The 12,010-nt window shown below is 45.6% G+C and overlaps 1 protein-coding gene across 1 annotated transcript in view; it reads left to right on the forward strand.

Moving 5' to 3' along the window:
- LOC309365793 (L-threonine 3-dehydrogenase, mitochondrial-like) overlaps positions 1–12,010 on the forward strand; it is a 209,300-nt gene that overhangs the window by 163,857 nt on the left and 33,433 nt on the right. The gene's annotated exons all lie outside the window — the stretch shown is intronic.

A 12,010-nucleotide genomic window follows, 5' to 3' on the forward strand; every position in this document is an offset into this window, starting at 1 on the left:
ACAGTCTGATGCCTCCAGGAAGCCCCCGAGTAGGAGGTGAGGCTAACAGCCCTTCCTGCTGTTCTCCAAAGCAAGTGACATTCAGAATCCTTCTTGCTGGCCTCCCACGGGCCCCTGGGTGGCCAGTGAAAACAGGATGTGGGACTAGATGGGCCATTGGCTTGGCCAGTGAAAACAGGATGTGGGACTAGATGGGCCATTGGCTTGGCCAGTGAAAACAGGATGTGGGACTAGATGGGCCATTGGCTTGGTCCAGCAGGCACTTACAGGATAGGTGCTAAGCAAATCATTCCTCGAGTGTAGCTTTGGCTATCAGCTTACATTGCAGAACTTTCCTGCATGCCCCCCTGAATCTTTCCTAGAGGTTCCCCAAACCTTGGGATCCGATTCAGGGAGGGAGGTTCCTGTTGCGCAAGCAGGAAACCTTGCTCCAAAGCAACGGGGCAGCTGAACAAGCCCCAGAGAATGTTTCTGCTGCGGAGGAAACATCCAAACTGATGGTCCTCTTGCTTGTTCCCAGGAGCGGCTGATCTACCTGCCTCAAGCCAGCCTTCACCAACCTGGGGTCCTCCAGATGTTTTGGACTCCCATCATACCCCCAAGGAATTATAGTTCTGGAGGGCGCACCGGGTTTGTGAATGCTGGTGAGGATCTCAACTCTGAAGATCAGCAGGCGTCCCATGTAGGAAGAAGCATGCCAAAATCATGGCTCCATAATCTCCCGAACGTGATTGTTGCATATGTTATTTAATAGGAAGAAAACGGAGGTTAAGCCATGATGGCAAGTGTGCTTTGCAAAGCCTTATCCTAATGCCATGAAATCTTAAGACTTGCTCTGTGGGCCATGAAGCCCCGGAGTTAAAAGCTTCCAAGTGGAGTAACGGAATTCCAGCCCACCCAACTGAACAGGGAAGCCCCTGTGTTTGCTGTCTGGGATAGATTCTGAATAGGATAGATTCTGAATATCTGCTAGGCTTGCCGTTCCCAGCTGCTCGCCTGTATTCAGCTTAGCTCGCACGTGCAGTCAGTTTGGTGTGGGCTGAGCTCTCTTCTCTGATCCTGTGGATCTAAGGCCTGCTCATGGAATCAGGATCTCCAGATAACCATCTCCTCTGCTGTGTGTGTCTTTGCACCTGCTCATCCTTTGGCAATGGGTGACTAACGCTTGGTGTGGCCGCTGCCGTCGCGTCTTATTGTGGAACCTCGAGTGAGTCAAAGCCTTTTGGAGAACGTTGCTGTGCTTTTTGGCTGTGCGGTTTGAATATATATATATATTATAGCTCCTCCTGTGGCTTAAAATCTTTGCCACCCTTTTCAGGTGGCTGTGGCCTAGATGCTTTTTTCTGACTACCATCTATACAGCTGTTTTGCCTCCTAGTATTGAAATGCTTTTATGGCCTGCTTCCACCCCACTTCCTGCAGACTCCCGATCTCTTAACCCTCTCCTCCTCTCATACGGCCCCTCCTCATCTGAAGGGGTGTGAAATTTCTCAAGCCCCCTCTCTGGATAGTTGCCTCCTCTTGCCATGGGTCCCAGCCAAACTGACAACTCTCACTTCCCTCACAGAACCAGGACACCAAATGTTTGCTGGGCAGCTGAACACGTCGCCGCGTCAGCTCAGCCATTTGCTGTCAGGGCTTCCCTCCCACCTCAACAGATGCAAAAGATGATTGGATCTAACAAGAGGCGAAACCAGTGGTTCATTGCCAACCAATATTTTTATGGTGCTGAAATACAGGTTCCGCTGTCGCTTACTGAGCTTGGCAAAGTGCTTCCTGGAGAGGTTACAACTTGTTCCTCCTTAGAACTTGCCGCTGCCCAGAGGGCGGTATTCTAAATCTGGAATAGGCAATCAATGGTTGTTACCTGACTCGCAAATCTCCCCCATTCTGTCTCTTGGGGGTGGGGAGGAATCCCTGCACTTAGGGACAGTGGCATTGCCATTCCCAATAGCACACATTTCTGTCCTTCTTGGAGAGGGCAGGCACATCCTGGGCTAACCAGCTACAGCTCCTGTCGGTGCTTGCAATGAACACTCCATCCCAGATCTTTGGGCATGGACAGAGCACTGGGCAGAGAGGCAGGGATTTCTCTTATTTGCGTTGGTGCAAGGAGAAGGCAGTCCTACCTTCCCCCAAGCCGCAGGGGGGAGCTCAGAGCTGCTGGGCACCCTCAAAGTCTTTGCCAAGTAGGCCTGTAGACACCTTACCTTGGCTTTGCATCACATTGCAGTGTAAAAGGGACAGAGCTGGTTGAAAATGCGCCGTGTTAGTGGTTTGCTTCCTCCTCGGGCGTTTCCAGGGGAAAGAGTAAAATCTCAGGGTAAAAGGATGCTCAGTTTGAGTGCATTTGCTGTTAGCTTCAGCTTGTGTTCTCTTCCTTTAGACCCCCCCCCCAAGGATGGGGGTTCCTGTGACTTTCCAGGGGGACTCCCCAAGCCCCATTAGCTGTAGCCAGCATGTCCAGTGGTCAGGGGTGAAGGGAGCTGTATCCCAAAAACCTTTGGAGGGCCATAGGTTCCTTGCCCCTGCCCTAGTTGCATCCTAGCTCTGTCCCCACTAGGCTTCAGCCCTGATCTATGGGGCATCATCCTTATGCTCCCAGTCTCTTTCAGTTTTGGGCAATAAACTGGAGGAGAATTGGAGCCCTTATAGACACAGGTTTCTCTTCAGATCGTATAAATCTTTCGCCTTTTACTTATAGAAACAGTTCAGTTTCTGGAGGCCTAAGAAAGATCAAACCTAATTCCAGAACTGGTTTCAGTTTCAGTCCCTTCTCAAATTTGCCTGGTTTTGAAATTCCTCCTCCTCCTCCACTACTTCTTCTTCTTCTTCTTCTTCTTCTTCTTCTTCTTCTTCTTCTTCTTCTTCTTCTTCTTTGTGCTTATTCTTAAAGGATTTGTTAAAAGCTCGTTCATAATCTTTGAAGGCTGGCACTGTGTGGTTCTTAATCTCGATTGCACTGTTTGAAAACAGCTAATCTTTTGGTGCTTTTAATTTTTTTAAGTATCTGGTTAAAGGGAGTTGTACATACAGTCTGTAATATTATTATTATTTTATTTTATTTTTTATTATTTCATGTTGTTTGCTTGGTTTTGAAACTGTTTGGTGAATGTTGCCAGCCAAAGCATTAATCATGTTGATTCCAGTTGTAAGAAGCCCATGTGAGTTTCATTGGGGCAAAGGATCTTGGGATTGCCCGGGACTCCCCTGAAGGCATCTTTTCCAAGTGCATTTCTACACTAGAAAGAATTCTGGGAATTGTAGTCCTGGGAGATGGTTGGGAATTCTTCCAGATGTATTCCAAAAAGCCTTCACAGAATCAAAGTTCCTAATGATTGGACCTGTCATAAATCCCCTCTCCCATTTTTATTTTTCTGTATATATACATAGGTGTTGGTTAAAAATTGGTGTGAGGACACCAAAATCTGCTTGGCTGCTTGTTTTTGGAAGTGAGTATTTCTCACCCAGCTAAAGCAGTAAAGCTGCATTTTCTTCCTTTCTTTCTTTGATGCTGTTGCAACGGGTGACATGAAATTATGCTACTGATAATTTTTTCCCTCAAGTTCACTACTGTACCAAGAATGATATTCAGCTATATTTGCTCAGAGTAGGCCCACTGAAATGAATGAACACGGCCAAGTTAAGACCATTAATTTCAATAGGTCTGCTCTTGAGTAAAGCATAGCTTAATACCACCCCAAATCTTCAACCTATTTCTGATGGATGATATGAGTTATGGGCTCGGTGAGTTACCGTGAAAACAGAGAAAAGCTATTTTTGAGTAGTCAAGTTCCTAACTGTCTAGCTGTACACCTCCCTCCTTGAATGCTTGCATCTGAAGAAATTGGTGAGCTTGCTGTGATTGATAGGTGTCAGATTCTTGTCATGTTGCAGATGTGTTCCTGTTCCGATTTCCACTTTGTCAGGTCCCCCTCTTTAAATGTTTTGAAGTTACGGCTTCATCCTGGCATTCAAGAAGACTCTGCTACCTTGATTTTTGAAATTAGCACACATTTCGGAAACAACTCGTTCCCTTGTTGGATCAATCCATATTCTTCTACCACGTGGTTCTCTGAACCTCTGCTGTTCCAAAGTAAGAGGCCCGGGTAGCTGCTTACTTTTCAAGTACTTGGCATTGTGATGTGCCCTTGCAGGACATATAACCCGCCACCATAATTAATGTGCTTAGCAGAAATGCTCAAGAGCTTTAAATTTGGCCCACGTTGCTTTGCTATGGTTGTATCAGCTTGGATGCATCCCTGCTGGTGTGGCTAACACTTGAAATTGTGTGAGGTTGCACAAATGCCCAGACCCGAATGTTGATGGAGAACTCGCCAAATTCACTGCGTCACCAACTGTACTTTGCCAGAGGGAGATCAGGATAGCAGAGGGGGAAGGCAAGGTCTCACATTGGGTTCCTGGGACCGTGGAAGAAGGAAAGACTTCAGCAATGATGGAGCCGATCACTTATTCCACTTGTGACCATGGGTGATATGAGTTATGGGCTCAGTGAGTTACTGTGAAAACAGAGAAAAGGGATGCCTGCTGAAAGCTTTGCTCGAGGCTTCCCAAACTGCTGGTGCCAGTCCTCCTCTTAAATTTGGGAGCTTGTGCAACCTTCAAAACGCAAAGCCTTTTACGTAATCCTACTCGCCAGAGCATGAGCCAGGTGGAAACCTATAGCTACCCCTGCTACCCTTACCTCCAGCCAATATCTCTCATATCTTCATTATTCTGTTGGATGCTCTTGAGAAAGGTAGAATGTAAGAAGCCATGGTCGACCTTCCAAAGCGAAACACTTTTGCTGTAGATTGTTTGCATCGAACGCTGAACATTTCTGATTGTACCCAAGCTTTACTGTCTCCCATGCGGCTTGGGGTGCCTGGATGTAGTGACGTGCCCTTCAGCAGCACATAGGACAGCCCCACAAGTGTGTACACAGTTTGCCAAAACTGACTTGATTTTGCACATACAGTAGTGGGCATTGCACCTTTTACGGTGAGGGCTGCAGTTTGATTGTATTTGGGACTGAGCGTTTTCTTGAATGTGGCAATCTTGTTTTCAAGTGCACTACTGTCTATTGTCTCCTCCATCTCTGTTATTTAATGGCATATTGGCGCCTTGATGCTTTCTTAAGCCTTGCAAAAGAAAAAAAGAAAAAGCAGTGCTTTTCTTTATGAAGCAGGAAAACTCCAGTATATTAGCAGATCTTTGTGCAGCGAAGTAGAACCATTGTAGCCTACTGTACCACGCAGTGTCTGTTAACGATTTACAAACTAAGTTGTAACTGCATCTCAGTCCTAAATGTGGGCCTTCTGCTGCTTCCGAGTTTTCATTTTTCAAGTGAACCAAACCTGGGAGCATCTGGGGGAAATCGTGCGCTCGCATGCTGGAGAATGTTTGCCGTTTTCTGTACAGAATCTGGAAACGCTGTTACACGGCCTTTTGTCAGAGAGGGGAATAAATTTTAAAAAGAGAGTGGGGAAGGGGTTGAAGTTTATTCATCTGTTTTAGGAAAGCTGCAGTGGAAAAATAGCTATCAAACTTTGCTTTTAGATTTGTGGGTGTAGCGTAAATGATCTCAATTAAAATATTTAAAGACTTTTTTTGCTACACTTGTATCTTTCTTGTCTGCCTTTCCAGTGTCATTTATTTTATGAAATTTGCGAGGAATTCACATTCAAACTGATGTACGCATGCAGATTAGATCATTGTGTTACCAACTCCTGGAGATTCACTCCCTCCCTCCCCACACTTTCTAAATGTATCCTGCAATCTGGGAGAAACCATTTGGATCAGTATTTTTATACTGCTTTTTAGCCATAACTGTCTCTAAGCCAAGCATAGACAGACTCGGCCTTCCAGATGTTTTTGGCCTACAACTCCCATCATCCCTAGCTATCAGGAGCAGTGGTCAGGGATGATAGGAATTGTAGTCCCAGAACATCTGGAGGGCCGAGTTTCCCTATGCCTGCTCTAAGCGGTTCACATCAACAAGGCCAGAAGTATAGGTAGGGTTGCCATATTTCAGAAAGTAAAACCAGGACACCCTGAAAGTTGTTGAGCTTTTTTTTTCTAGGCAAACCACAAAACTATTGTGCTTTTAAAGGAAATCAATGGAAAATCCAAATATAAGGCAACCCTAGTAATATTGCCCTCAATAGTAATGGATCCAGGATACCAGGTCTGGTGCTGGCATTCAACAATGGTACCTTTTGGCTCCTGCCTCTGCTCCCCTGAACAAAAGCCAATATTGGGGGCAGATGATGCTCAGAGTCCTCTCCTAAGCCCAACAAATGTTCCTCAAGCTGCTATAAGCAAGAGAGAGAGAGAAAGAGCTATGAACCAGGAAGTCCCTGGTTGCAAATCTCAGTACACCCATGAACCCATTAGTGGTGTAGGAGAACTGAAAAAAACATCATTGGCAACTAATGCACTCCTTTGGTTTTGGATAGTACATGGGTAAAAGGTAAAGGGACCCCGACCATTAGGTCCAGTCGTGGCCGATTCTGGGGTTTTGGCACTCATCTCGCTTTACTGGCCGACGGAGCCGGTGTACAGCTTCCAGATCATGTGGCCAGCATGACTAAGCCGCTTCTGGCGAACCAGAGCAGCACACGGAAACACCGTTTACCTTCCCGCTGAAGCGGTACCTACTTATCTACTTGCACTTTGACGTGCTTTTGAACTGCTAGGTTGGCAGGAGCAGGGACCGAGCAACAGGAGCTCACCCCATTGTGGGGATTCCAACCGCCGATCTTCTGATCAGCAAGTCCTAGGCTCTGTGGTTTAACGCACAGTGCCACCCGCGTCCCAGTACATGGGTAGACAACATCTAAAAATTCCTGGACACAAATTTTCATGGCCTCCTTGAGCTATGGCAGCTCATTTCCCATAAGTAATGTGTTTAGCATTAATTCTGGAAGTGTATACTCGATTCTGACCAAAACTAAGCCTCCTATAGCGTAATATACATCAGGAAGCGGTGCCTTGGGATAGATGATAGGGGAAACAAATCTGGGCTTGATCTTAAGTGGCACCCAAGACCTGATGCAAGATGCTGAACCAATTGGGTATGGTGAATACAGTGCTATCAAGTTCAGCACAGCATGGTGGACTGTGTACTCTTTGACTTGCATAGCAATATACCGTACCTCCGGCATGCCCTTCTCTGTCTCTTCCTCTAGGATTTGTATCTGGAAATAAACATACCCCACCAAGTCTCTCCAGGTTTCTGTTACATTCACCAAAATCTCCCTTGAAATCAAGCTCAACCATTTTGGCTTATAGGTTTCTAGTATTTTCTAAAAAAAACCAGAGTCCTTTCTGTTGGGGGTAACTCAGACTGAAATCCTCAGGTGTCAGAAAAGGTTATTTATTTAGGTATGCAACAACTGCAGCCTGCGTTTTGTTAGCCCAGAAATGGAAAGTGAGCAAGGTCCCAACTAAAGAAGATTGGCAACTTAAATTGACAGAATATGCACAACTTGCAGACTTAACATATGGAATAAGAGAGCAAGAAGAACACATGTTTAAAGAAGATTGGAAAACATTTATTGAATACAGTGGTACCTCGTAAGACGAATGCCTTGTAAGACGAAAAACTCGCAAGACGAAAGAGTTTTTTGTTTTTTGTGTTGCTTCGCAAGACGAATTTCCCTATGGGCTTGCTTCGCAAGACGTCTTGCAAGTTTGTTTCCTTTTTCTTAAAACCGTTAATACCCAGGGTGCATTGCTTGAAGAGGTGCAGTTGCGACTTGACTTCGAGGAGCAACTCATATCACGTGGTGTGGTAGCCTTTTTTGAGGTTTTTGAAGACTTTGGTAATCCGTGCTTCGCAAGACGAAAAAACTCGCAGAACGAATTAATTTCGTCTTGCGAGGTACCACTGTATATGGAAAATAGCTGTGTACAGCTCAAAATGCTGGCAACATTAAGATAAGTTCAACAGTGTAAGTAATCTTTGACGGATGCAAACCAATTGGAATAGTTTTTGTAAAATATGTAGGGATGGAAGAGATGCAAAATGAACCATGGAAAGAGAAGGAGAGTCACTGATATGTATGTACAGTAAAATGTTTATTTGAAATCGTAAAACAAAATTTAATAATACATTATATATATATATCCCTCACAGTGAGGGAACTGCTAGAAGGCCCTCAGAGCTGGACCTCAGTGTCCGGGTTGAACGATGTGGGTGGAGACGCTCCTTCAGGTATACTGGGCCGAGGCCGTTTATGGCTTTAAAGGTCAGCACTAACACTTTGAATTGTGCTCAGAAAAGTACTGGGAGCCAATGTAGGTCTTTCAGGACCAATGTTATATGGTCTTGGCGGCCACTCCCAGTCACCAGTCTGGCTGCCACATTATGGATTAGTTGTCATTTCCGGGTCACCTTCAAAGGTAGACCCACATAGAGCACATTGCAGTAGTCCAAGCGGGAGATAACCAGAGCATGCACCACTCTGGCAAGATAGTCTGCGGGCAGGTAGGGTCTCAGCCTGCGTACCAGGTGGAGCTGGTAAACACCTGCCCTGGACACAGAATTGACCTGCGCCTCCATGGACAACTGTAAGTCCAAAATGACTCCCAGGCTGCGCACCTGGTCCTTCAGGGGAACAGTTACCCCATTCAAGCCCAGGGAGTCCTCCACACCCGCCCGCCATCAGCCCTTGTCTTTGTGAGAACCCAAGCCTGTGGAGCATAGGAAGCAGCCTCCTACCAAGTCATACCACCGAGGTTAGTATTGTCTACAACACTGACCTGCAGCAGCTCTCTGGTCTTTTCCAACCTTGCCTGGAGATGCCCAGGACTGAGCCTAGGAGCTTTTTGCATGCGAAGTGGATGATCTGCCACTGGGCTATGGCCCTCCCCTGAGCTGTGAACATTTTCTGCATTTGGTGGGGAGGGGGAAATGATATTCAATGGTTAGCAGTGAGAGCAAGCAGGTTTTAAGGTACAGTCATACCTCGGGTTACAGATGCTTCGGGTTGCGCACCGCGCCGAATCCGGAAGTACCGGAATGGGTTACTTCTGCGTTTTGGCGCTTTGCATGTGTGCAGAAGCACCGAATCGCAACCTGCATGTGCGCACAAGTGGAGCTGTGGGTTGCGAACATGCTTCCCGCATGGATCATGTTCGCAACCCGAGCATCCACTGTAGTCTGGGAAAGTGTGCCTTTGTAACACATATCTTCCATACTTCTGTGTGTGAGAGGGAGTTGCGTTCAATCTATCGTAGCACCAGTATTCTCTGCGTCCAGAAAACTGCTATTCTTCCATCTCATCAACAAACCATTAGGTCCATGAAATTTGGAAAATACTACTTTGCACAGAATTGTAAATCCTCTACTGTTTTGTTGCCCGTGCAAAGTCAGTTCCAGGCAGGTCTGAAATAAAAATAGGTAGAGAGGAGAATTAATTAGCTCTGTGAAAAGGTTTTTAATTCCTCCCCTAAAACAAGGAGAGAAATGTAGCAAAAAGCCTAGGGAAGGCATAAAGCGACTGCCTTCTGGAATGATTCTGCAATGTTTCCTTTTGTCTAGTTCAAAAGGCTCATTAAGGTAATTCCTGTTTTTGCTTCTGGCTCTCAGACTTGCTTTTCCTCCTAGCCAATGCAAGTCATTACTTCCTCCCCCTGAAGGGAAAATCGGGACTTGTGAACTCTTGCACCGCCTTAAATTGCAGGAGCATCTCTTATCGGACAAATCTAGTTTGCAATGCCCTTTTTGGATGAAGAAGGTGGCAACGCCCAACATCTTCCCATAGGGTGTGTGAGAACTTCAGAGCTTGTGAAGGCTTCATTTACAAAGACTTTTATTTATTACTCATTTGCAGCAGCTTCCCAGCTTCCCAGGGTGGTAGCAGCGTTAGACCACATCAGCACCATATATTTATAGTATTATAATGCCAATTTAAACAGTCATGGCTTCCCCCAAAGAATTCTGGGAGCTGTGGTGTGTTAAGGGTCTGTGGAGAGTTGTTAGGAGTACTCCTAAATTCCCCTCACTGAGCTATAATTCCCAAGCGTGGTTCAACATTCAATCCCTCTTCACAACTCTGGAAATTATAGCTCTCTGAAGGGAATAGGGTTCTCTTAAGATCTCTCAGCACACTTAACAAACAAGAGTTTCCATAATTATTTGGATGAAGCTTTATTCATGCCTATGCTATGGCCATTCGAACTGCCTACTGTAAGTAAATGAATTGCCCTTTCCTGATCTTTCTTTATTACTATTTCTTTGATATACCCAAATAATACAATGCGGAAGTCATCTGGGACCTCCCTCTTTCTCTGACACACATAGAGACTAAAGTTGATATCTTCTAGTGATTGAGATTGCTTTTAGCAGTGAAACAAAGGCTATACGTGTATATATACAGTGGTACCTCAGGATATGAACGGGATCCGTTCCGGAGCCCTGTTCGCATCCTGAACGCAACATAAGCCGTGACGGCGCGTCTGCACGTGCGTGGGTCCCGTTTTGCCGCTTCCGAGCATGCGCATGACATCATTTTGAGCGTCTGCACATGTATGAGTGGCGAAACCTGGAAGTAACACGCAACTCGAACGCGCTCAACCCGAAGCACATTCAACCCGAGAAATAACTGTATATGCCCTTATTTCATTAAAAAAAAATCAATGCAGTTTATGACAAAAATACATAAAACCATACAAAAAATTAAGGACACAACAATTATCCATTGTGGCAATATAGTACAGTGGACACTCAGGTTGCAAACGTGATCCGTGTGGGAGGCATGTTTGCATCACGCAGTGCTGCGTCTGTGCACGAGTGGGTTGCGATTCGGCACTTCTGCGCAAGCGCAAAGCGTGACTTGGCGCTTCTGTGCATGCGTGAGCACTGAAACCCAGAAGTAACCCGTTCCGGTACTTCTGAGTTCAGTGCAGTGTGCAACCCAAAAACACACAACCTGAAGGGTGTGTTACCCGAGGTATGACTGTATTCTTAATTACATATATAGGCTGGCTGAATAGATAGGTTTTCAAGTGGTTAAAAGGAGGAACAGATGGTGCCTGTTGAAGCACCAGTGGCAGAGAGTTCTACAAGACTTGCCTGATGACATCAAAGGCTTTGTTGCTTGTTGTGAAATGAGCCTCATCAACTTGGAAAATGACCAGAGGCGCTCCTGCAGATAATCTCAGTGTTCGGTCTTTTAAGACCACACCTGCCATGATGCACAATACTTTCTGCCCCCGATCTTAATATATACGCAAAGCATTTCTAAACTGCTGCATATTTAAAATATCTTTTTTTTAATATTTATTAAAGTTTTCAAGAAATTATATAACATAGAAACAAAAAGAAAAAAAGAAAAAGAAAACAAGATAACAATAAAATAAACGTACATACAAAACAAATAACAAGTATAATTTCGATCCCTTATAGTCGTATAACTTACTTTCCCGACCTCCTCATACCTCCCCTCTCTGTATTCCAATCTCTAATCAAGCCAATTCAGCAAATCCTTCCCCTAATTTCTGTTTAATTTTTAATCTTTCTTTTCTTAATTACCTAATCATTACAGCTAAAGGTAAAGGTAAAGGTACCCCTGCCCGTCCGGGCCAGTCTTGACAGACTCTGGGGTTGTGCGCCCATCTCACTTAAGAGGCCAGGGGCCAGCGCTGTCCGGAGACACTTCCGGGTCACGTGGCCAGCGTGACATCGCTGCTCTGGTGAGCCAGAGCCGCACACGGAAACGCTGTTTACCTTCCCGCTGGTAAGCGGTCCCTATTTATCTACTTGCACCCGGAGGTGCTTTCGAACTGCTAGGTTGGCAGGCGCTGGGACCGAGCAGCGGGAGCGCACCCCGCCGCAGGGATTCGAACCGCCAACCTTTCGATCGCCAAGTCCTAGGCGCTGAGGCTTTAACCCACAGCGCCACCTGCGTCCCTATCATTACAGCTAGAAACCCCTTAATTTCTAAATCAATATCATTCTAACATTCAATAATCTTACAATGTTTCTTAAGATAGTCCTTAAATT

Source organism: Podarcis melisellensis, assembly GCF_964234715.1.
Source record: "Podarcis melisellensis genome assembly, chromosome: 3".
Classification (NCBI taxonomy): Eukaryota; Metazoa; Chordata; class Lepidosauria; order Squamata; family Lacertidae; genus Podarcis; species Podarcis melisellensis.